The sequence below is a fragment of the Entelurus aequoreus genome, linkage group LG06 (genome assembly GCF_033978785.1).
Source record: "Entelurus aequoreus isolate RoL-2023_Sb linkage group LG06, RoL_Eaeq_v1.1, whole genome shotgun sequence".
Lineage (NCBI taxonomy): Eukaryota > Metazoa > Chordata > Actinopteri > Syngnathiformes > Syngnathidae > Entelurus > Entelurus aequoreus.
In genome coordinates, this window is record NC_084736.1 from 18,677,646 (window position 1) to 18,701,175 (window position 23,530).

Below are 23,530 nucleotides of genomic sequence, written 5' to 3' on the forward strand. Positions count from 1 at the left end.
CGTTTGTCCTGTAAATATGTCCTCTGTTCCGTTTGTCCTGTAAATATGTCCTCTATGTTACGTTTGTCCTGTAAATATGTCCAGTATGTAACGTTTGTCCTGTAAATATGTCCTCTATGTTAGGTTTGTCCTGTAAATATGTCCTCTATGTTATGTTTGTCCTGTAAATATGTCTTCTATGTAACGTTTATCCTGTAAATATGTCCTCTATGTAACATTTGTCCTGTAAATATGTCCTCTATGTTACGTTTGTCCTGTAAATATGTCCTCTATGTTAGGTTTGTCCTGTAAATATGTCCTCTATGTAACGTTTGTCTTGTAAATATGTCCTCTATGTTACGTTTGTCCTGGAAATATGTCCTCTATGTTATGTTTGTCCTGTAAATATGTCTTCTATGTAACGTTTATCCTGTAAATATGTCCTCTATGTAACATTTGTCCTGTAAATATGTCCTCTATGTTACGTTTGTCCTGTAAATATGTCCTCTATGTTAGGTTTGTCCTGTAAATATGTCCTCTATGTAACGTTTGTCCTGTAAATATGTCTTCTATGTAACGTTTATCTTGTAAATATGTCCAGTATGTAACGTTTGTCCTGTAAATATGTCCTCTGTGTAACATTTGTCCTGTAAATATGTCCCCTATGCTACGTTTGTCCTGTAAATATGTCCTCTATGCTATGTTTGTCCTGTAAATATGTCCTCTGTTACGTTTGTACTGTAAATATGTCCTCTATGTAACGTTTGTCCTGTAAATATGTCCTCTATGTTATGTTTGTCCTGTAAATATGTCTTCTATGTAACGTTTATCCTGTAAATATGTCCTCTATGTAACATTTGTCCTGTAAATATGTCCTCTATGTTACGTTTGTCCTGTAAATATGTCCTCTATGTTAGGTTTGTCCTGTAAATATGTCCTCTATGTAACGTTTGTCCTGTAAATATGTCTTCTATGTAACGTTTATCTTGTAAATATGTCCAGTATGTAACGTTTGTCCTGTAAATATGTCTTCTATGTAACGTTTGTCCTGTAAATATGTCCCCTATGCTACGTTTGTCCTGTAAATATGTCCTCTATGTTAGGTTTGTCCTGTAAATATGTCCTCTATGTAACGTTTGTCTTGTAAATATGTCCTCTATGTTACGTTTGTCCTGGAAATATGTCCTCTATGTTATGTTTGTCCTGTAAATATGTCTTCTATGTAACGTTTATCCTGTAAATATGTCCTCTATGTAACATTTGTCCTGTAAATATGTCCTCTATGTTACGTTTGTCCTGTAAATATGTCCTCTATGTTAGGTTTGTCCTGTAAATATGTCCTCTATGTAACGTTTGTCCTGTAAATATGTCTTCTATGTAACGTTTATCTTGTAAATATGTCCAGTATGTAACGTTTGTCCTGTAAATATGTCCTCTGTGTAACATTTGTCCTGTAAATATGTCCCCTATGCTACGTTTGTCCTGTAAATATGTCCTCTATGCTATGTTTGTCCTGTAAATATGTCCTCTGTTACGTTTGTACTGTAAATATGTCCTCTATGTAACGTTTGTCCTGTAAATATGTCCTCTATGTTATGTTTGTCCTGTAAATATGTCTTCTATGTAACGTTTATCCTGTAAATATGTCCTCTATGTAACATTTGTCCTGTAAATATGTCCTCTATGTTACGTTTGTCCTGTAAATATGTCCTCTATGTTAGGTTTGTCCTGTAAATATGTCCTCTATGTAACGTTTGTCCTGTAAATATGTCTTCTATGTAACGTTTATCTTGTAAATATGTCCAGTATGTAACGTTTGTCCTGTAAATATGTCTTCTATGTAACGTTTGTCCTGTAAATATGTCCCCTATGCTACGTTTGTCCTGTAAATATGTCCTCTATGCTACGTTTGTCCTGTAAATATGTCTTCTATGTAACATTTGTTCTGTAAATATGTCTTCTATGCTACGTTTGTCCTGTAAATATGTCCTCTGTTACGTTTGTACTGTAAATATGTCTTCTATGTAACGTTTATCTTGCAAATATGTCCTCTATGTAACTCACAAGAACACCCCCCCCCACCCCCACACACACCCCCCCCCCCCCCACCCCCACGTTGTCTGTCTACCACTCTCAACAACAAGGACATTTCGAGTGAGTACTCTCCACATTTGGCACAAGGGAATGTTCAACATCTCGTCCTGTGTTTTTTGATTCTAAGTGGATTGTCGATTTTACAGTAAAAACTTTACATTTACAAAATTTTACTGTAAAATACTGTTTTATTTTTTTTTATTTTTTACAACTTGGGGTTGGGGTTTACGGAAAAAGCTGGCAGCTTGGTGGCCAGAATTTTGGTGTTAAATTTACTATATGATTTGCCTGAGAAGCTGGACAGTACCCAAAAAATAAAATAAAATAAAACAAAAAAATACATTGGTTTTTCCAACATTGTAGTGTGAATGGAAAAACAGTACAAGCCAGATCTTGCCCCCGGGCCTTGAGTTTGACACTACTGGTTTAACTAGAGGCAAATTCACAAAATGATTCAAAGATCATGACATTTCAAGTCAAAAGTATCGCTGTATCAGATGGACGATACTAGCCCTTTATTTACTAGGTATTGGATCGGTAGTAAAATCCCAGCGTCTCCCAGCCCTAACACTTGTGTGGCAACACAATAAGCAAATGTGTGCAAATATTCATGACATTCATGGACCATACGCATTTTTCTATGCATTAGTTAGCGCCTGGACTTTATGAATGATAGCCGTTAATTTACATTCAATATTCAAGGCTTTGCGATTAAAGCGACGACCCCCTGCTCGCCGTTCTTTTTAAAACACAATAATACGAGCTCCATGTGCGGTCGTGAAGTTAATTCACAAGTGGTGGGGGGGAACCGGCGGAGGAAGGGGGGCCCCCTGAGTTAATGAGATGGCGGAGGTTGCCTGCTGAAGCCGACTTGTGTTTACTCCGGTCCGGATCGATACCGCAAGGTCTCACCTCTACTGGAAAGGTCAGCGACAAACACGAGGAGAGCAGAGCTTGATTATTACGGGGGGAACGAGGCCGCATTAACCACGCAAGGCGGCGTGGGGCCGTCTCGTGGCGCTCCTATCAGTCCAGTCTACTTGTTATTCTTTCACAGCTGCTGTGGGAAATAAGCGGGAGAATAAACACAAAAGCTTCTGTGATTACCAGCATCATTAAATTGAGGCCAACTTGTGGAGCTAATTAAAAAAAATACATCAGGAGGTTACCTACGGCCACAGCTGTTAACGCCAATGTTTTTTTTAAACCAGGCATGACGTGAAAATCCAACCTCATGTCCAGGGATGCATACCAAGTAAGTTTTGTTTGGGTCGGTCCAGGAGGACCATTAAGACTCTGGACAAATGAAGAAGCATGTTTTATATCCAGCTGACCGTGGTAATAATTACACGTTGTCACATTCACTCAGGTGCCGCTTCACCAACTGTCCTCCTAGTGATCCAGTAATCCACAGGCCAATATGAAAAGACTCAAACAAGTGAAAAACTTGAGGTAATTAAATAATCCATAAAGTTGCTCTGAAGCAAGATACACCATATTGCCAAAAGCCATCCCATTCCTAACCCATAGGGTTCAATATGATGTCGGTCCACCTTTTATTACAGCTTCTACTCTTCTGGGAAGGCTGTCCACAAGGTTGCGGAGTGTGTTTATCGGAATGTTCCACCATTCTTCCAAAAAATGCTTTGGTGAGGTCACACACTGATGAGGCTCTCAGTCTCCGTTCTAATTCATCCCAAAGGTGTTCTATGGGGTTCAGGTCAGGACTCTGTGCAGGCCAGTCAAGTTCATCCACACCAGACTCTGTCATCCATGTCTGTATGGACCTTGCTTTGTGCACTGGTGCACAGTCATGTTGGAAGAGGAAGGGGCCCGCTGCAAATAGTCCCCACAAAGTTGGAAACATGGAATTGTCACTATATACATAGTGTATGTATATGTATATATTAGGGCTGCAACAACTAATCGATTAAATTTGATTGTAAAAATAGTTGGCGATTAATTTAGTCATAGATTCGTTGGATCTATGCTCTGCGCATGCGCACAGGCAATTTTTTTTTTTTTTTTTTTAAATATATTTTTTTTTAATTTTTTTTATAAACCTTTATTTATAAACTGCAACATGTACAAACAGCTGAAAAACAATAATCAAAATAAGTATGGTGCCAGTATGCTGTTTTTAAAAAAATAAAATACTGGAAAGGATAGAAATGTAGTTTGTCTCTTTTATCCGATTATTAATCGATCAATCGAAGTAATAATCGACAGATTAATCGATTATCAAATTAATCGTTAGTTGCAGCCCTAGTATATATATATATATATATATATATATATATATATATATATATATATATATATATATATATATACTAGTTGCAGCCCTAGTATATATATATATATATATATATATATATATATATATATATATATATATATATATATATATATATATATATATATATATATATTAGGGCTGCAACAACTAATCAATTAAATCGATTAAAATCGATTATTAAAATAGTTGCCGATTAATTTAGTCATCGACTCGTTGGATCTATGCTATGTGCAGAGGTTTTTTAAAAAAAAAAAAAATTTAAATAACTTTTTATTTTTCTTAAATAAACCTGTATTTATAAACTACAACATTTACAAACAGCTGAGAAACAATAATCAAAATAAGTAAGGTGCCAGTATGCTGTTTTTTTAAATAAAATACTGGATAGGATAGAAATGTAGTTTGTTTCTTTTAACCGATTATTAATCGATTAATCGAAGTAATAATCGACAGATTAATCGATTATCAAATTAATCGTTAGTTGCAGCCCTAATATATATATATATATATATATATATTTTTTAAATTTTTTCTCCGGAGCGCGATGATGTCATGTTACCGATGAGAAAATGCATTTCTAGACAATATGATTTGCCTGAGCGGCTAGGAAACACAGAGAGTAACAAGCGGTAAAAAATGTATTAGAAAGGACAGATTTGAAAAAAATAAATTTAAAAAGAAAAAAACATTTTTATTTATTTTTTTTTAAACTTGGGACTTCCCGTGGGCCGTATTTTGGACGCTGGTGGGCCGGACCCATGTTTTTTATCTTTGTGTAAAATATTGCACACAATGTGTTGTCAAGCTTATGAGATGCGATGTAAGTGTAAGCCACTGTGACATTATTGTTCATTTTTAAAACATTTTTATTTTATGTTGTATTAATGGCTGTGATGATAATGTCAATGAGGGATTTCTAATCACTGCTATGTTGGAATTCTTATTACTATTAATACTGTTGTCGATATTATTCAATTGTGTTTGACTACTTTTGGATTGTTTTGTGTCATGTTTATGTGTCTTCTCAATTGTTCTGTTGATTGCTATCCTGAATGTTTGGTTTTGGAATTGTATCACTATGGTAATATTGTGTATAACCCAACACTCATAGAACTAGAACATGTTCAGCAACATGGTGATGTATTACATGTGCAGTGAAGTGTACATTATTTCTAAAATCAGCACGCACTAACGAGCCAAGGTAACCTCTTGGCTGTGCAAGTGCCTATTTAAAGTGCACGTACGTGGGTGTACTGCTGCAAACTCTTGTGGAATTATAAAGCATTTAATTATAAATGTGCAATGGAGTGTAAATTGTCTTCAACATCAGTACACACTATATCATGTTTTTTTAGTTGCTAGGTCACTTTTTGGGTCTACCAAAATGGAAGCAACACATGTAGGTTAATTTCATGGTGATGTCGTTAAATAAGGACTAAAAACATGAGATAATGTTGCATCATCACAACCGTGATGTCATCACGAGTCTACACTTGGAACTCTACACTTTGGCCGGTGTTTGCAAAAGTCTGCGTTTTTAAAGACGAAAGTATGCGTGTGGACAAGAGGCCTAAACGCAGAGATTAGTATGCGTTTGTTAAGTATCCGTGTTGGTGTGGACATGGCCTTAAGAAAGCAGGTGTTGATAAAAGACTTTCCTGCTGTGAGATGTTACATGATGTTGGTGGTGTACAATCTCTTGTGCTAATAAAAACATTTATGTCATCTACTAACAGCATTTCATGATTGATATCTATAAGTGAACATTGTTAATAGACTGAGCACACATCTGATTATGGAAAATACCCCTAAAAAATTAGGGGTACCGTATTTCCTTGAATAGCCGCAGGGGCGCTAATTAATTTAAAACCTCTTCTCACTCCTGCGGTTACCAAAACCATGCGGAATGAGCAAGCATGCTCTAATTATTTTAAAACCTCTTCTCACTCCGGCGCATACCTTATCATTAAAAACACATTTAATAAAAAAAACTTTATTATGATCTTACCTTTACTTGTAGATGGGTCCATGTGCAGCTGCTTCTGATCAAAGGCAGTCTTTCTCATCTTTCTTCAATTTTAAAAGTCTCTGGAGATATTCCTTTAATTATTACCTCCTGCTTCGATTGAAAGTCCAGTTTAGAAAACGGTTTTATTTTAGATATGTAATCCTCCATGTTAAAAGTGCAAGCAAACAATTGCTGCATGCTTGCTGCTTGTTGTCTTCTTCTGCAGTACCTGTCTCCTGCAGTACTGGTAGTCGCAAGAAGGATCACTAGCGCCCTCTACCACCTGGAGGCGGGAGTCATTTAATGACTCATATTTGACCCGGCGGAAGTGCCAAGCATGCGCTAATTATTTTGCGAAACGAGTTTGACCCGGCTGTAATTCTAGGCAGGCGAATACTATATTCCCGGCGCCAATTCAAGGAAATACGGTATTTCATTTGAACTAAGCAAAATTATCTGCCAATAGAAAAAACAATTTGGCTTGTCAAGACTTTCTAAAACAAGTAAAATTAGCTAACGTCAATGAATCCAAAAATACCTTGAAATAGTATATTCTCACTAATAACAAGTGCAATTTTCTTGGTAGAAAAAAAAGAGACCTTTTTGCTCAATATGTTGAAAAATATTCTTAAATTAAGTAAATGCTAGTGCCATTATCTTGACATAATGATATGCGCTCAGCATCATGATTGTTTTTTATGCTTGAAATAAGATATGATTACTTTAAAAAAGTAGTTTTATACTTGTGAGTGTTGATGACACAGCTTTGCAACAGTTGATGTTCTAGTTTCAAGCATGTTTTACTCAATATAGGTCATAAAATCTCAGCAACAAGCTGTAATATCCTATTGAGATCATTTAGGACCAAAACCCTTAAAACAAGTAAAACACTCTAACATAAAATCTGCTTAGTGAGAAGAATTATCTTATCAGACAGAAAATAAGCAAATATCACCCTTATTTGAGATATTTCATCTTACTTACATTTCAGTTTTTGTAGTAAAACAGCGGCACGCACGCGTGATACGCTGTTAATGATATTAATAGGCTACGTGTGAGCTGCATCAGTGTGTAACTATCATTGTGTTTCAAAATTGTCAAACTTTTTGTGTGGCTGTAAACGCATCAGAGAGTCTAAGGCAGGGGTGTCAAACTCATTTTAGCTCAGGGGCCGCATGGAGGAAAATCTGTGGCTGGACTATTAAAATCATGGCATTAAAACTAAAAAAATAAAGACAACTTTAGATTGTTTTTTTTGTCTTACTTGGGCCAAAAATAGAACAAACACATTCTGAAAATATTACAAGAAAAATATAGAAAAAAAATAAAGTTTAGATCCATGAAGGAAAGAAGAAAGTGAATGAATGTTTATAACTGAATAAATGTACATATGCATAAACATTTGTTTTCTTTTGTATAACATTTTTTAATGAATTAAGTGACATTTTTGACAACCTTTTTCCAAAACACAATATAGAATGTGACATAACAGGATAATGCATGCATTTATCATTTGTTTTGAAAACGGTTACAAAAAAGTGGCACCCCAAAGATTTATTGTGGGACCACATTTTTATGACTTGATGGGGTCCCCGGGACCCCATTTTGAAAATTCCCTGCGCCAACACTGATGGAGTATTAGTGTGTGCAAAACAGCAGCAGGCGGCTGTGGCCTGCGGGCCGTTTCTAATACTAATCAATAGAGATGTACGATAATGGCTTTTTTGCCAATATCCGATATTCCGATATTGTCCAACTCTTAATTACCGATTCCCATATCAACCGATACCGATATATACAGTCGTGGAACTAACACATTATTATGCCTAATTTTGTTGTGATGCCCCGCTGGATGCATTAAACAATGTAACAAGGTTTTCCAAAATAAATCAACTCAAGTTATGGAAAAAAATGCCAACATGGCACTGCCATATTTATTATTGAAGTCACAAAGTGCATTATTTTTTTTTAACATGCCTCAAAACAGTAGCTTGGAATTTGAGAGAGCATGAGGAGGGGGGCGGGGTTGAGGTGGGGAGGAGGGAGGGGGGTAGGGGGTGGCGGGGGGTGTATATTGTAGCGTCCCGGAAGAGTTAGTGCTGCAAGGGGTTCTGGGTATTTGTTCTGTTGTGTTTATGTTGTGTTACGGTGCGGATGTTCTCCCGAAATGTGTTTGTCATTCTTGTTTGGTGTGGGTTCACAGTGTGGCGCATATTTGTAACAGTGTTAAAGTTGTTTATACGGACACCCTCAGTGTGACCTGTATGGCTGTTGACCAAATATGCATGGCATTCACTTGTGTGTGTGAAAAGCCGTAGATATTATGTGATTGGGCCGCCACACAAAGGCAGTGCCTTTAAGGTTTATTGGCGCTCTGGACTTCTCCCTACATCCGTGTACACAGCGGCGTTTTAAAAAGTCACTAATTTTCCTTTTTGAAACAGATACCGATAATTTTGAAACCGACACCGATCATTTCCGATATTACATTTTAATGCATTTATCGGCCGATATTATCGGGCATCCCTACTAATCAAATATCATCCCGGGGGCCATGGATAATTCATTCGCGGGCTGGATCTGTCCCACGGGCCTTGACTTTGACACCCCTGGTCTAAGGAGTGCGTCTGTTGGCGCAAGTGTGTGTCACTAATTCTAATCAGTAGCATAAACATGGCATATCCAATGTAAAATTTGCATTGAGCTCGCTTTTTAATTTTTAATGTGTAGCCTTACTTCTGAGCGCTTTCTCTCAGGCATGTTTGCTTTGTTGGCATAGAATATTTGACCATTATTAAGAGGCAGTCCTATACAAATATGGCTGTTTTCCTGCCAAGTGATTGAGCCAATGCTGAATCTGCAACCGGACATGACATGATTTTACATAACTCGGTCAGTACCTATAACAGTACCTAAATTCGATAGCCATCCCTAATTGTGTGTAGACGACCCCTTGAAGCTTTTTCTCTGATTTCGGATCAACATTTGCAACAAAGGTGACAGTTAGGGAACACATCAATTAGTTCCAGCTTCAATAACACTATTTGCAAGAAGCTAGTGTAATTCATCTCTGCATTGAGGAGCAGTGGGCAGCCGAAGGACGCTCCAGGATGTTACCGTTGGCCCTGACCGGGATTTGAACCCTGGTCCACTGTACCAAGAGCCAACAGGAAGACGCCGCTTCTAGCGCTTTAGTGGAACTTTCTGCTGCAGAATTAAAACAAACAGAAGCATAAACCGAGCTGGAGAACAACAAATTCTGCAAGATTGGAAAAGATCGATGAACAACAGTGCTAGCAGGGACTCATCATAGCATCAGCTATTATTCAAAATCAATTGCTTACAAACAGCAATTACCTCAGAAAGTTGGAAGATTGGATTAGAGCGGTGTTAAAGAAGTTGAAAAACTGGCACAATGACCACGAGCAAGGCTCTTTGGCTTGGCATCCTGATCATTAACAGTCGATAACAAGACAACACCCGCTAAAAGTAAACACTTTGGTTTCAGGGCCACATCCAAGCAGCTACTTGACATTATTAGTATGCGTAAATACCACTGAGAATATCCCCGTGCATGTTTTGCAGGTGACATGATTACCCGACCAGCTCATTGTCTTTGGCCCACAGAAGTAAAGAGAAACTATTATTAGTCACCTTGAGACCCTCTCACTGAAACCTAATCAGGTTAGAAATATGGCGGTAATAATGGACTCAGACTTGAACTTTAACAGCCACATCAAATCAATAACATCAGCAGCTTTCTACCACCTGAAAAAAACATTGCCAACATCAGAGGAATGAGGTGTAAATCAGACTTAGAAAGACCAATCCATGCCTTGGTCTCCAGCAGGTTCGACTACTGTAATGGCCCTCTCACTGTGCTCTCTAAACAAGCTGTAAAGCAGCTGTAGTACATCCAGAATGCTGCTGCTTGAGTCCTATTAGAACCTTGAAATACGACCATAATAGTCCAGTACTTAGGTCTCTGCACTGGCTTCCTGTTGCTCAGAGAGTAGACTTTAAAACAGCTCTACTTGTGTACACGTCTTTTCATGGTCTTGTGCCAAAGTACATCTCTGACATGTTAGAGCCGTATGAACCATCTCCAGCTCTAAGAATCTCAGGGAGTGGTCTTCTGCTGGTGCCCGGAGTCAGGACCAAACATGGTGAGACTGTGTTTCAGTTTTCCATCCATCCATTTTTCTACCGCCTGTCCCTTAATCTGGAATAGTCTTCCTGAAGATGTGAGACCGGCCTCAACATTGGCAATGTTCAAATCCAGCCCGAAAACACTTTGATTGTGCGTATGACGACTGAAAGTATTTTATTTACAACATTTGATTGTTTTTAATTAATCATGATTGTTTTTATGATGATTGTATTTTCTGATTTTAATTGTTATTACTTTTCCTTCTTTTAATTTTCTCTAAAGCACTTTGAATTGCCTCGTGTACGAATCGTGCTTTACAAATAAAATTGCCTTGACTTGCCTTTACTGTCCTTTGTGCAGACAGGTTGGGTATTCTACGCCGAACTCCCTGATCGATGTCCAGCCAGCACGCTCTGCTTTGATGGCGAGGAGGTCACATATCTTGTGGTGCTGGTGTACCTGACTGCCCTTAACAAAGGGACACTGCCTAGCGCGACATCTTCTGCAGACTGCTCTGTCCTTATTCGCCCTTTTGTCCGGAATTACTTAGAGGGGTACGTGCTCGCCCGCATTGCCAGGCTCGTTAACGTAGTGTCTTTGCCTGAACTCATCTCTCACTGGGCCTGACAACCACAAATTGATCACCTTGTCACCACAAAACAGATCCACGCCCATGCCTTGGACCTGCAGTTTCTGCCATTTTAGATTTTCCTGCTGTCCCTAGTTCTTGATGCGACGTTAGGACCGTGCTCGGCACTCATTTGGCCTATTTAATTACAGCCTGCAATTACCTCAGAAAGTTGGAACACTGGATTAGAGCTGTGTCAAGAAGTTAAAAATACCCGCGCCAATGACTTGGTGTCCTTATCATTAACGGTCAATAACAAGACAACATCCTTGGTCACAAGCTGCAAGAGAGCTAACACTTTGGTTTCGAGGCCACATCCTAGGACAGGGGTCGGCAACCCAAAATGTTGAAAGAGCCATATTGGACAAAAAATAAAATAAAACAAATCTATCTGGAGCTGCAAAAAATTAAAGGCCTACTGAAATGATTTTTTTTAATTTAAACGGGGATAGCAGATCCATTCTACGTGTCATACTTGATCATATTGCGATATTGCCATATTTTTGCTGAAAGGATTTAGTAGAGAACATCGACGATAAAGTTTGCAACTATTGGTCGCTGATAAAAAAAAGCCTTGCCTGTACCGGAAGTAGCGTGACCTCATAGGTTGAAAGGCTCCTCACATTTCCCCATTGTTTACACCAGCAGCGAGAGCGATTCGGACCGAGAAAGCGACGATTACCCCATTAATTTGAGTGAGGATGAAAGATTCATGGATGAGGAACGTGAGAGTGAAGGACTAGAGTGCAGTGCAGGACGTATCTTTTTTTGCTCTGACCGTAACTTAGGTACAAGCTGGCTCATTGGATTCCACACTCTCTCCTTTTTCTATTGTGGATCACGGATTTGTATTTAAACCACCTCGGATACTATATCCTCTTGAAAATGAGAGTCGAGAACGCGAAATGGACATTCACAGTGACTTTTATCTCCACGACAATACATCGGCGAAGCACTTTAGCTACGGAGCTAACGTGATAGCATCAGGCTTAACTGCAGATAGAAACAAATGAAATAAACCCCTGACCTGAAGGATAGACAGAAAATCAACAATACTATTAAACCATGGACCTGTAACTACACGGTTAATGCTTTCCAGCCTGGCGAAGGTTAACAATGCTGTTGCTAACGACGCCATTGAAGCTAACTTAGCTACGGGACCTCACAGAGCTATGCTAAAAACATTAGCTATCCACCTACGCCAGCCAGCCCTCATCTGCTCATCAACACCCGAGCTCACCTGCGTTCCAGCGATCGACGGAGCGACGAAGAACTTCACCCGATCATCGATGCGGTCGGCGGCTAGCGTCGGATAACGCGTCTGCTATCCAAGTCAAAGTCCTCCTGGTTGTGTTGCTGCAGCCAGCCGCTAATACACCGATCCCACCTACAGCTTTCTTCTTTGCAGTCTTCATTGTTCATTAAACAAATTGCAAAAGATTCACCAACACAGATGTCCAGAATACTGTGGAATTTTGCGATGAAAACAGAGCTTTTTGTATTGGATACAATACAATACACATCCTAGGAGCTACCTCAGAAAGTTGGAAGACTAGAACCATGTCAAAGAAGTTGAAAAACCCGCACAATGACCACAAGCAAGGCTCTTTGGCTTGGTATCCTTATTAACAGTCAATAGTAAGACAAAATCCTTGGTAAACACTTGAGATTCAAGGCCACATCCTAGGAGCTACCTGAATTATCAGTATGGGTGAATACTCCAGAAAATAACCCTATGCAAGTTTTGCATTTGAGAAAACCTCTGAGGGTTCCCCAGGTCACCTCCATCCGTGGTTCTCAGTTCTTCCGTTTTGTGTATGCTAGTCACAGTCGGCCTAAACACTGCAGCCGACTGACACGTTGTCAGGAAAGTCAACAAAGTAAAACCCCCCCCTTTAGCGTCTACCTTCAAAGTGTTGCGGGAATGGACGTGAGCGGGTTGTCGCTTCCACTAACACGGGCCACGAAAATAACCTACACATTTTAAGTAGGACTTGAGTCGCATGCACCTTCGTGGAAGGTGACTCTTTACCACTCATGTTTGCGAGGAGAAAAGAGTCCTTCGATGCTAATGGTTAACAATTGATTGGAGCATTTCCAATGAAACAGCGGGCTTAAACAACAAGCACAGAACTCTCCCTGGGTGAGTCACAATAGAAAAGACCCACACACACACACACACACACACACACCTCCTCAAGCACCTGAAGATGCTCTCGCTTCACAACACTGCGACTTTATAGTTATTAGATTTCTGCTGAGATAGAGCTGCTATGTTACAAACCTGCGGCTAAAAAGCTCGATGTGCGCTGCCGAGCGCGTGATGAGGGCGCCACACTTTAATTGGTCTGGGCCGGCGTGCTTGTCCAATCCTGGAAGAGGCAGGTGCAAGACTCCAAAAGAGAAGATGAGGTTTGTTGGTATTTGATTAGTGATCACTGATCATGTTGGTGCATGCTGGGTGGGGTGTTTGCCTGGCCTTTAGCTGCACTCCTCTCACAGCGTGGACACAAAGTCACAAATCAGCACCGGAGCGGTGGGAGCACAACTGAGCAAATAGACTTATCGATCCACCAGAAAGTATTCTTCTCTTCTTCTCGTTGTGTCTTACAGTAGATTGTTGCTGCAGGCCAGCTAATGCTCTCTGAGTCCGCGTGGCTATAACCTTCTTTTGTCTCAGAGTGGCAGCGCTCGAAATGCGGCGGCAATGAAAAGGCCTGGAGGAGTCTTCGCTAATGAGATTAGCAAAAACCACTGAGGGCCCGTTAGTGGCATCAAGAGCCTTAAGACCGAGATGGAAGAACGTAAGGATTGCTGTGAGGCTGTGATCCGCTAAGACTGATGGGACCCTCAAGCAGTGATTATCAAACTGGAGTACCACTAGTGCAGGGGTGTCCAAACTTTTTCCACTGAGGGCCGCACACTGAAAAATCAAAGCAAACGGGGGCCATTTTGATATTTTTTTATTTTAGAAACCAATACAATATATGTATAAAAAATATACATTGAGGCCTCCACTCAGGCTTGATCCCGGGGACCCCAAAGGGTTTTGGTCCAAAAAATATTTAAAATGTGTCATTATTCAGTATTATTATCTCTAGATCAACAGTAGGTCTATCTGTCAAAATAACGTTTTTAAAGATTTAAGTCGTATGCTCTTTTTGTCAAAGTTTTATGGAAAAAACACAAAATATGCAATATTTTCACCCAATAAAATTTTTAAGAGGAATATTTCAGATTATATAATAATTGGAGCCTTAAAAAGGTCAATAACTCATAACGCCATTGATTTTAATTCATTATTATTTTTTGAGCAATGACAATTAAAAACAAATCACACAAAAATGATTGGGGAACCAAAAGGGTCCTACTCATTAAAGTGTTAAAAAATAAATTATAAAAATTTTTTTACTGTTGAATTTTAACACAATAATCTCGAGATCAACTTCAGATCTATCCGTCAATTATACGTTGTATTGTTGTTTATGTTTTTTGTTTGTTCATTTTAGGCCCTTCTTAAAAAAAAAAAAAAAAAAAAAAAAAAAAAAAACGCTCAATTTTTTATATGGCAAACACAAAATATGCAACATTTTCCAAAAAAAATATCTCAAAGTGCAATATTTAATGTGACGTAATTGGAGCCTTGGATAGGTTAATAATTCATAATAACATTGATTTTGATTCATTATTTTTTTTTCCAGAAAGAAACAGCCTGCATGGCAGCTTTGTGTTATTAGAGTAAACATTGCAACATTTTCTTGTTACATTTCACCTGTTTGGTCTTTCATACCACTTTTTATCTTTTTAATTTTTTTTAATCGTATTTTAAAATGGGCCGTGGGGCCATTAAAAAATGGTCCCCGGGCCGCACTTTGGACATCCCTGCACTAGTGGTATGCGGGCCTCATCTTGTGGTACGCCAAAGAATGACTCAAATATTCAAACACAGTGTTACTATTAAAACAATGTGTAATACTTGTTAAATAAAACCTCTGTTTTGTTTTAATGAATATTTAGGCCTACTACGCTACTGTTTTTATTGCCGTTGTCTCGATACCAATATTTTGGTACCGGTACCAAAATTATTTCGGTACTTTTCTAAATAAAGGGGACCACAAAAAATTGCATTATTGGCTTTATTTTAACAAAAAATCTTAGGGTACATTAAAATATATGTTTCTTATTGCAAGTTTGTCCTTAAATAAAATAGTGAACATACAAGACAACTTGTCTTTTAGTAGTAAGAAAGAAAACAAAGGCTCCTAATTTAGCTGCTGACATACCGTATTTCCTTGAATTGGCGCCGGGAATATAGTATTCGCCTGCCTAGAATTACAGCCGGGTCAAACTCGTTTCGCAAAATAATTAGCGCATGCTTGGCACTTCCGCCGGGTCAAATATGAGTCATTAAATGACTCCCGCCTCCAGGTGGTAGAGGGCGCTAGTGATCCTTCTTGCGACTACCAGTACTGCAGGAGACAGGTACTGCAGAAGAAGACAACAAGCAGCAAGCATGCAGCAATTGTTTGCTTGCACTTTTAACATGGAGGATTACATATCTAAAATAAAACCGTTTTCTAAACTGGACTTTCAATCGAAGCAGGAGGTAATAATTAAAGGAATATCTCCAGAGACTTTTAAAATTGAAGAAAGATGAGAAAGACTGCCTTTGATCAGAAGCAGCTGCACATGGACCCATCTACAAGTAAAGGTAAGATCATAATAAAGTTTTTTTTATTAAATGTGTTTTTAATGATAAGGTATGCGCCGGAGTGAGAAGAGGTTTTAAAATAATTAGAGCATGCTTGCTCATTCCGCATGGTTTTGGTAACCGCAGGAGTGAGAAGAGGTTTTAAATTAATTAGCGCCCCTGCGGCTATTCAAGGAAATACGGTATGCAGTAACATATTGTGTCATTTATCATTCTATTATTTTGTCAACATTCTTCTTCTGTTGTTTGGATGCTTTACATTAGTTTTGGATGATACCACACATTTGGGTATCAATCCGATACAAAGTACCGTATTTTCCGGAGTATAAGTCGCTCCGGAGTATAAGTCGCACCGGCCGAAAATGCATAATAAAGAAGGAAAAAAACATATATAAGTCGCACTGGAGTATAAGTCGCATTTTTTGGGGAAATTTATTTGATAAAACCCAACACCAAGAATAGACATTTGAAAGGCAATTTAAAATGTCTAAAGAATAGTGAACAACAGGCTGAATAAGTGTACGTTATATGAGGCATAAATAACCAACTGAGAACGTGCCTGGTATGTTAACGTAACATATTATGGTAAGAGTCATTCAAATAACTATAACATATAGAACATGCTATACGTTTACCAAACAATCTGTCACTCCTAATCGCTAAATCCCATGAAATCTTATACGTCTAGTCTCTTACGTGAATGAGCTATATAATATTATTTGATATTTTACGGTAATGTGTTAATCATTTCACACATAAGTCGCTCCTGAGTATAAGTCGCACCCCCGACCAAACTATGAAAAAAACTGCGACTTATAGTCCGAAAAATACGGTAGTTATAGGATCATACATTGGTCATATTCAAAGTCCTCATGTGTCCAGGGACATATTTCCTGAGTTTATAAAAATAATATACATTTTAAAAAATGAAAGAAGATGTGATGCCAAAAAATATCGATGTAATCATAGTGGTATTGACTAGATTCGCTCCTGTACTTGGTATCATTACAGTGGATGTCAGGTGTAGATCCACCAATGGCATTTGTTTACATTGTGACGCCGGTGAGCTACGGTGTGTAGTAAAGCATGTTTAGCTATTTGCCGTCCTGCAGGAGAAACATACTTTATTTGTCGCCATGGAGACAAAGATTAGTGATTTAGAAGTATAGCTAAAACACTGCCAAATGTGGCTAGCTAGCTAGGTAGCCATGTCTTAAAGCACCTTTTCCGGTAGGCGTTTCAGTGTTATAACTTCACCTTTATCGTCAGTTTTTAAGCTAAAATGCGTACGTTCTCCCTTTTCTGTCTACTTGCTGTGTCTGCTTGTAAGTACTCCGTGATTGTGCGCTGCCGAACATGCTCCTCTGCTCGTTAAATCACCAATGACACGACGTGACGACTACTTTTCAGAGACGGTATCGTACCGAATATGATTCATTAGTATCGCGGTACTCTACTAATACCAGTATACCGTACAACCCTAAAGATTAGTTTTAGTTTCAGTTTATTTCGAACATGCATACGATACAATGTAATGCGTCACACATTTCCAGTTGTTTCATTACAGCACGTCCGAACAGGAGTAGGAAGAAGCAGAGCTTATTTATTCCTACCCCTTTTTCGTGTCATAGCAATTTTATCCCATTTTCTTGTTCTCTGTTTGTAACAGAACAATGAATAAATCAATAATATACCATAAGTAAGTAAACAAACTTTACCTACATAAAGATTAGCGCAGGTATTCCAAATGATCCAATTTCACCACATTGATCCAAAAGTGATTACTTACTTGTTTTTCTTTGTATGACAAGCAGAAAAATGACACAAGTACATATGAACCGAATTAATCCACCTGTTGCCATTCACACATTTCTGTTTGGCTCTTTTCTCATGAAAATTATGTGCCTTGGCTTTGTAAATGAAACAATAATTAGTCAATTGAGAACCTCTCCCTCAAACCTAATAATCAGGTTAGGAACCTTGGAGTAAAAATTGACCTCAGACTTGAACTTTACCTACTCAGTGGCCTAGTGGTTCGAGTGTCCGCCCTGAGATCGGTAGGTTGTGAGTTCAAACCCCGGCCGAGTCATACCAAAGACTATAAAAATGGGACCCATTAACTCCCTGCTTGGCACTCAGCATCAAGGGTTGGAATTGGGGGTTAAATCACCAAAAATGATTCCCGGGCGTGGCCACTGCTGCTGCTCACTGCTCCCCTCACCTCCCAGGGGGTGATCAAGGGTGACGGGTCAAATGCAGGGAATAATTTCGCCACACCTCGTGTGTGTGTGACAATCATTGGTACTTGAACTTTAACAGCCACATTAAATCAATAACATCAGCAGCTTTTAACAATATAAAATACATTGCTGAAATGAAAGGAATAATGTCTAAATCAGACTTTGAAATATTATTCCTTGCCTTTGTCTCCAGCTGGTTAGACTACTGTAACGGCCTTCTCACTGGGCTCTCTAAACCAGCTGTAGTGCATCCAGAATGCTGCTGCTCGAGTCCTGACTCGAACCAAGAATTAGGACCATATTAGTCGAGTGGTTTTAATTTTTATTATTTTAATTAGTTATTTACATTTTTTTAACTATCTTGTAATTTTCCGTAAAGCCCTTTGAATTGCCTTGTGTACAAATTGTACTCCGTAAATACATTTGCCTTGCCTAACTTACATCTGAGAGAGTGTGTGGCACACACACTGGCTGTATTGACACTGCAATGAAACTGTGTGGCTGTGTCATAATGGCGCCATGTGCTGGATAAAATAGTCTAGTTATAATAATAAGCAGCAAATATTTAATTTTTTTCAAACCAATAGCTGTGCAGAAAGGAACGTGAAAGGTGCAACTCGGGTGGATGAGCGAAATAGTAAATAGGACAGGAACATTTAACTTATTTGGTGACGCTACAAATTTGAAATCATCCCACACTGTTTCCTTTTACTTAGATCTTGTTAGAATGATGGCAAAGAAAACAGATGTCAAACTCGGCACGCCACTCCTCCGACTTCTTTCAGTACTCGAGAGCTGGAAGCGATACTCAAGGGTACCAATTTTTGATAATTTCGTGTGTGATAATAATATTTTGTTACTTATAATAAAATCTCCTTTTTTATTGCAACATTTATAAACAAGCAGATTAGGCTAAACGCTGACCAGTCCTTTCATTATCTCATTTCCGCAGGTATGACATTATGTTGCAAAAACAGTTGCAGGTCCAAGATGTTAGATGCCAGTAGTTAGATGGTGTATTTTGTTTTTTTGTTGCACCCCACAAAGTGTTAACACTGTAAGTTTTGTATTTTTTTTACGCAGCAGCTGTTTGATTTTAACCTGCATTTTAGTTGTAGTTTTCATGTCAATAGCAAATCCATCAAGCTAGCGCATTTTTGGAAAAGTGGAGCCTTACTTAACTTATGTTGGAGCGTTTTTTCTTTGTTGACATTAAAAATTGCGACATTACTTAGAGAAGTGATTTCCAACCACTGTGCCGCGTCACACTAGTGTGCCGTGAGATACAGTCTGGTGTGCCGTGGGAGATTATCTAATTTCACCTATTTGAGTTAAAAATATTTTTTGCAAACCAGTAATTATAGTCTGCAAATTATGTGTTTTTGTTGAGTGTCGGTGTTGTCTAGAGCTCGGCAGAGTAACCATGTAATACTCTTCCATATCAGTAGGTGGCAGCCGGTAGCTAATTGCTTTGTAGATGTCAGAAACAGCGGGTGTCTAATGCTTAAACCAAAAATAAAAAAAAGGTGAGTGCCCCTAAGAAAAGGCATTGAAGCTTAGGGAAGGCTATGCAGAACAAAACTAAAACTGAACTGGCTACAAAGTAAACAAAAACAGAATGCTGGACGACAGCAAAGACTTACTGTGAAGCAAAGACGGCGTCCACAAAGTACATCCGAACATGACATGACAATCAACAATGTCCCCACAAAGAAGGATAAAAACAACTGAAATAATCTTGATTGCTAAAACAAAGCAGATGCGGAAAATATCGCTCAAAGGAAGACATGAAACTGCTACAGGAAAATACCAAAAAAACCCAGCAAAATAGGAGCGCAAGACAAGAACTAAAACACTACACACAGGAAAACAGCAAAAAACTCCTAATAAGTCAGTGTGTGATGTGACAGGTGGTGACAGTACACCTACTTTGAGACAAGAGCTATATTGATGCATGCTTGCTTATGCTTTAAAGTCATATCCAACAATTGCGACAATGACTTTTTACTGTCGTCTGAGTCTCGTTTTTTAATGATTTCTGCTGGTGGTATGACCCCGGATTTTTTCAACGCAAAAAAATGTGCCTTGGCTCAAAAAAGGTAGAAAAACACTGACTTAGAGGTAGTTTAACCGAATCCGCTCTCAGTGCTTCTGGAGTGATCGCCAGGTGCAAAGAACCGGCTGAGTCTGCTACCGGGCTAACTGCTGTCACGCGCAAACCAGGTACTGAAGCATCGCCTTGTAAATTTTTACGAGAATCGGTGCCCATTTGGACCGGGGGGATCCGGTACCCATCCCTACTGATAACACAGTTTGGTGCCTTACAGTCAATGACAACAGTTGTATCAATCATATTTTGGTTTTTTTCTTAAAGTGACACACACATCAAGGGACACTGTATCACTCTTTGTGTTTCATGATGCTTCAGTATCGTTTCCCTCATCTCTGGTAAATGAGAGGAGCTAAGGTCAGTAGCTAGCATTCTTCAGACACTACATGTGTCTCAATTGAAGTTGATTTTTTACAGGATAAATCACAAAAATTTGTTGTGGTCTTCTCTAGAGATGTCCGATAAAAACAAGCTGCCGATATTATCGGCTGATAAATGCTTTAAAATGTAATATCGGAAATTATCGGTATCGGTTTCAAAAAGTAAAATGTCTGACTTTTTAAAACGAAGCTGTGTACATGGACGTAGGGAGAAGTACAGAGCGCCAATAAACCTTAAAGGCACTGCCTTTGCCTGCAGGCCCAATCAAATAATATCTACGGCTTTTCACACACACAAGTGAATGCAAAGCATACTTTGTCAACAGCCATACAGGTCACACTGAGGGTGCCTGTATAAACAACTTTAACACTGTTACAAATATGCGCCACACTGTGAACCCACACCAAACAAGAATGACAAACACATTTCGGGAGAACATCTGCACGGTAACACAACAGAACAAATACTCAGAACCCCTTGCAGCACTAACTCTTCCGGGACGCTACAATATACACCCCCCGCTACCCCGCCCACCTCAACCTCCTCATGCTCTCTCAGGGAGAGAATGTCCCAAATTCCAAGCTGCTGTTTTGAGGCATGTTAAAAAAAAATAATGCACTTTGTGACTTCAATAATAAATATGGCAGTGCCATGTTGGCACTTTTTTCCATAACTTGAGTTGATTTATTTTGGAAAACCTTGTTACATTGTTTAATGCATCCAGCGGGGCATCACAACAAAATTAGGCATAATAATGTGTTAATTCCACGACTGTATATATCGGTATCGGTTGATATCGGAATCGGTAATGAAGAGTTGGACAATATCGGAATATCGGCAAAAAAGCCATTATCGGACATCTCTAGTCTTCTCAATACTTTAATGCTTTCTTACTCCTACGTTTGCGGCAGTTGCAAGTTCCAGTTAAAGCATTTGTCATTATCGATGCTAACACTGTGACGTACGACGGCCTGACATTAGAGGTGCCTCTGAAGCTTGAATTTGGACCCACTGATACTGAAAAGTACACACTCAGTATGCACTGCACCTGCTCAACACCTGAGCTCACTTCCACAGAGGCTTGCCAAAGCTGGGGGCGATGCCCAGGAACGTAAACTCCACAATGAAGGAGCCTCGCGTTTCTCGACTTTCGCCAACACGTGTCTCAATGGAAACGCTACTAAATGGAGAGTGTGGTTGTTATTAAAGCGCCTGTCAGCGGTAATGATGCACAATGTGGGCTTTCAGGCTGCAAGCACACAGCAACGCAACATTGTGGAGAGAGTGGAAAAAAACACCCACACATGTCCATCTTTTGTTTGTCCTCCAGGCATTAAGGCGCCGAGTACTGTGACCACTGGGGAGTCTTACATGAAAGAACATGTGAAACATAAGTGCTGCTGCTCAATTAGCTCAGTAGCTAGCACACTCGCCAGCTCAGGTTCGAGCCCTGGGTAGAATGGAAGCAGGGTTAGTAAGGACGAACAGCACCAAGGAAAAGTCCCTAAACTGATTGGACGAATGGGTCAGAGGTCGTTGGGAGCATTGCAAAGTGACGTGAAATGATCTTTGGAGAAAGACATCCTGGTCGAGTCACGTGGTATAAAAACAGTTATTAGTATTCAAACTCACAAATGAAATGCTTTATGCACTGCAAAAACTGAAATCTAAGTAAGATTAAATATCTCAAATAAGGGTGATATTTGCTTATTTTCTGTCTGATAAGATAATTCTTCTCACTCAGCAGATTTTATGTTAGAGTGTGTTACTTGTTTTAAGGGTTTTGGTCCTAAATGATCTCAGTAAGATATTGCAGCTTGTTGCTGAGATTTTATGACCGATATTGAGTAAAACACGCTTGAAAATATTTTTGTCCAAATGTCCAAAACACACACAGCAATGGTGCACAGGAAGGCGGGGAAGAAGAGGGGAAAAGGCGGCCAAAATGGTCAAAAGTCCCAATTTTGTCCAAAATATCTCCCCGGGTTCCAGTCCCACGAGTCCCGCCGCCGGGCCGCCCAAGTCCCGGGATGCAAAAAATGTCCAAAACACCCAGCAAAGTCCCATGGGAAGCGGGGGAGAAAAGTGAGAAAAGTTGTCAAAGGTCCCCAAAAATGTTCAAAATACCCACCCAGGTTCGAGTCCCACATGGAGTGCCACAAGTCTTAAGACTTGTGGCACTCGAACCCGGGTGTGATTTTTGAACATTTTACCGACTTTTCTCACTTTTCTGACTTTGACACAATTGTGTCTCATAATTAAAACAGATGACAAGCCAAATGGACTTTTGCTGTTTTATTTTCAATGAAACCATAGAAAATACATACTCATATAGAAGTACAGTTGTTATTAGTGAGAATATACTTATTTTAATATGTTTTGGGTTTATTGAGGTTAGCTAATTTTACTTGTTTTGGAAAGTCTTGACAAGCCAAATTTTCTAGTTCTATTGGCAGATAATTTTGCTTAGTTCAAATAAAATACCCCTAATTTTTGTATGTTTTTTTCTTGTTTTTGAACACTGACTTTTTGCAGTGTGGTGACCTTTCATCCAAGACTTTAACGAAGGTAGCGACCATAGAGCTGCTAATAGTTCCGTGCGAAAGAGAGCGTTAATTCGCTGTAGCAAGAAGTGAAAACGGTTGATTGAGACTGTTGCGTTGACCAGCTCTTCCTCCCAGGGATTTTAAGTTGCTGGTCACTCCCAAGTTCTTTTTATGGCACATAAGCTGGAGTTTAAATTGATCACCAGGCAGTAGTTGGTATTTTGTGGTTTATTCTCAAAGCTTTGACAATAAACGTGAGACCAATCCAGTACAGAAGCGTTCCCTCGCCCAGCTAAGATCGATCTCCCCCAGACGTTCTCCTCTACCCCCCTCTTCCCCTCCTTCCTCCCCACCTGTTGTCTCCTAGCCCAGCACCGCTTTGTC

The 23,530-nt window shown here is 39.2% G+C and overlaps 1 protein-coding gene across 4 annotated transcripts in view; it reads right to left on the reverse strand.

Annotated features, from left to right (window-relative positions):
* The window catches only part of asic2 (acid-sensing (proton-gated) ion channel 2), a 941,282-nt gene that overhangs the window by 283,321 nt on the left and 634,431 nt on the right, over positions 1 to 23,530 (reverse strand). The window lies entirely within an intron of this gene.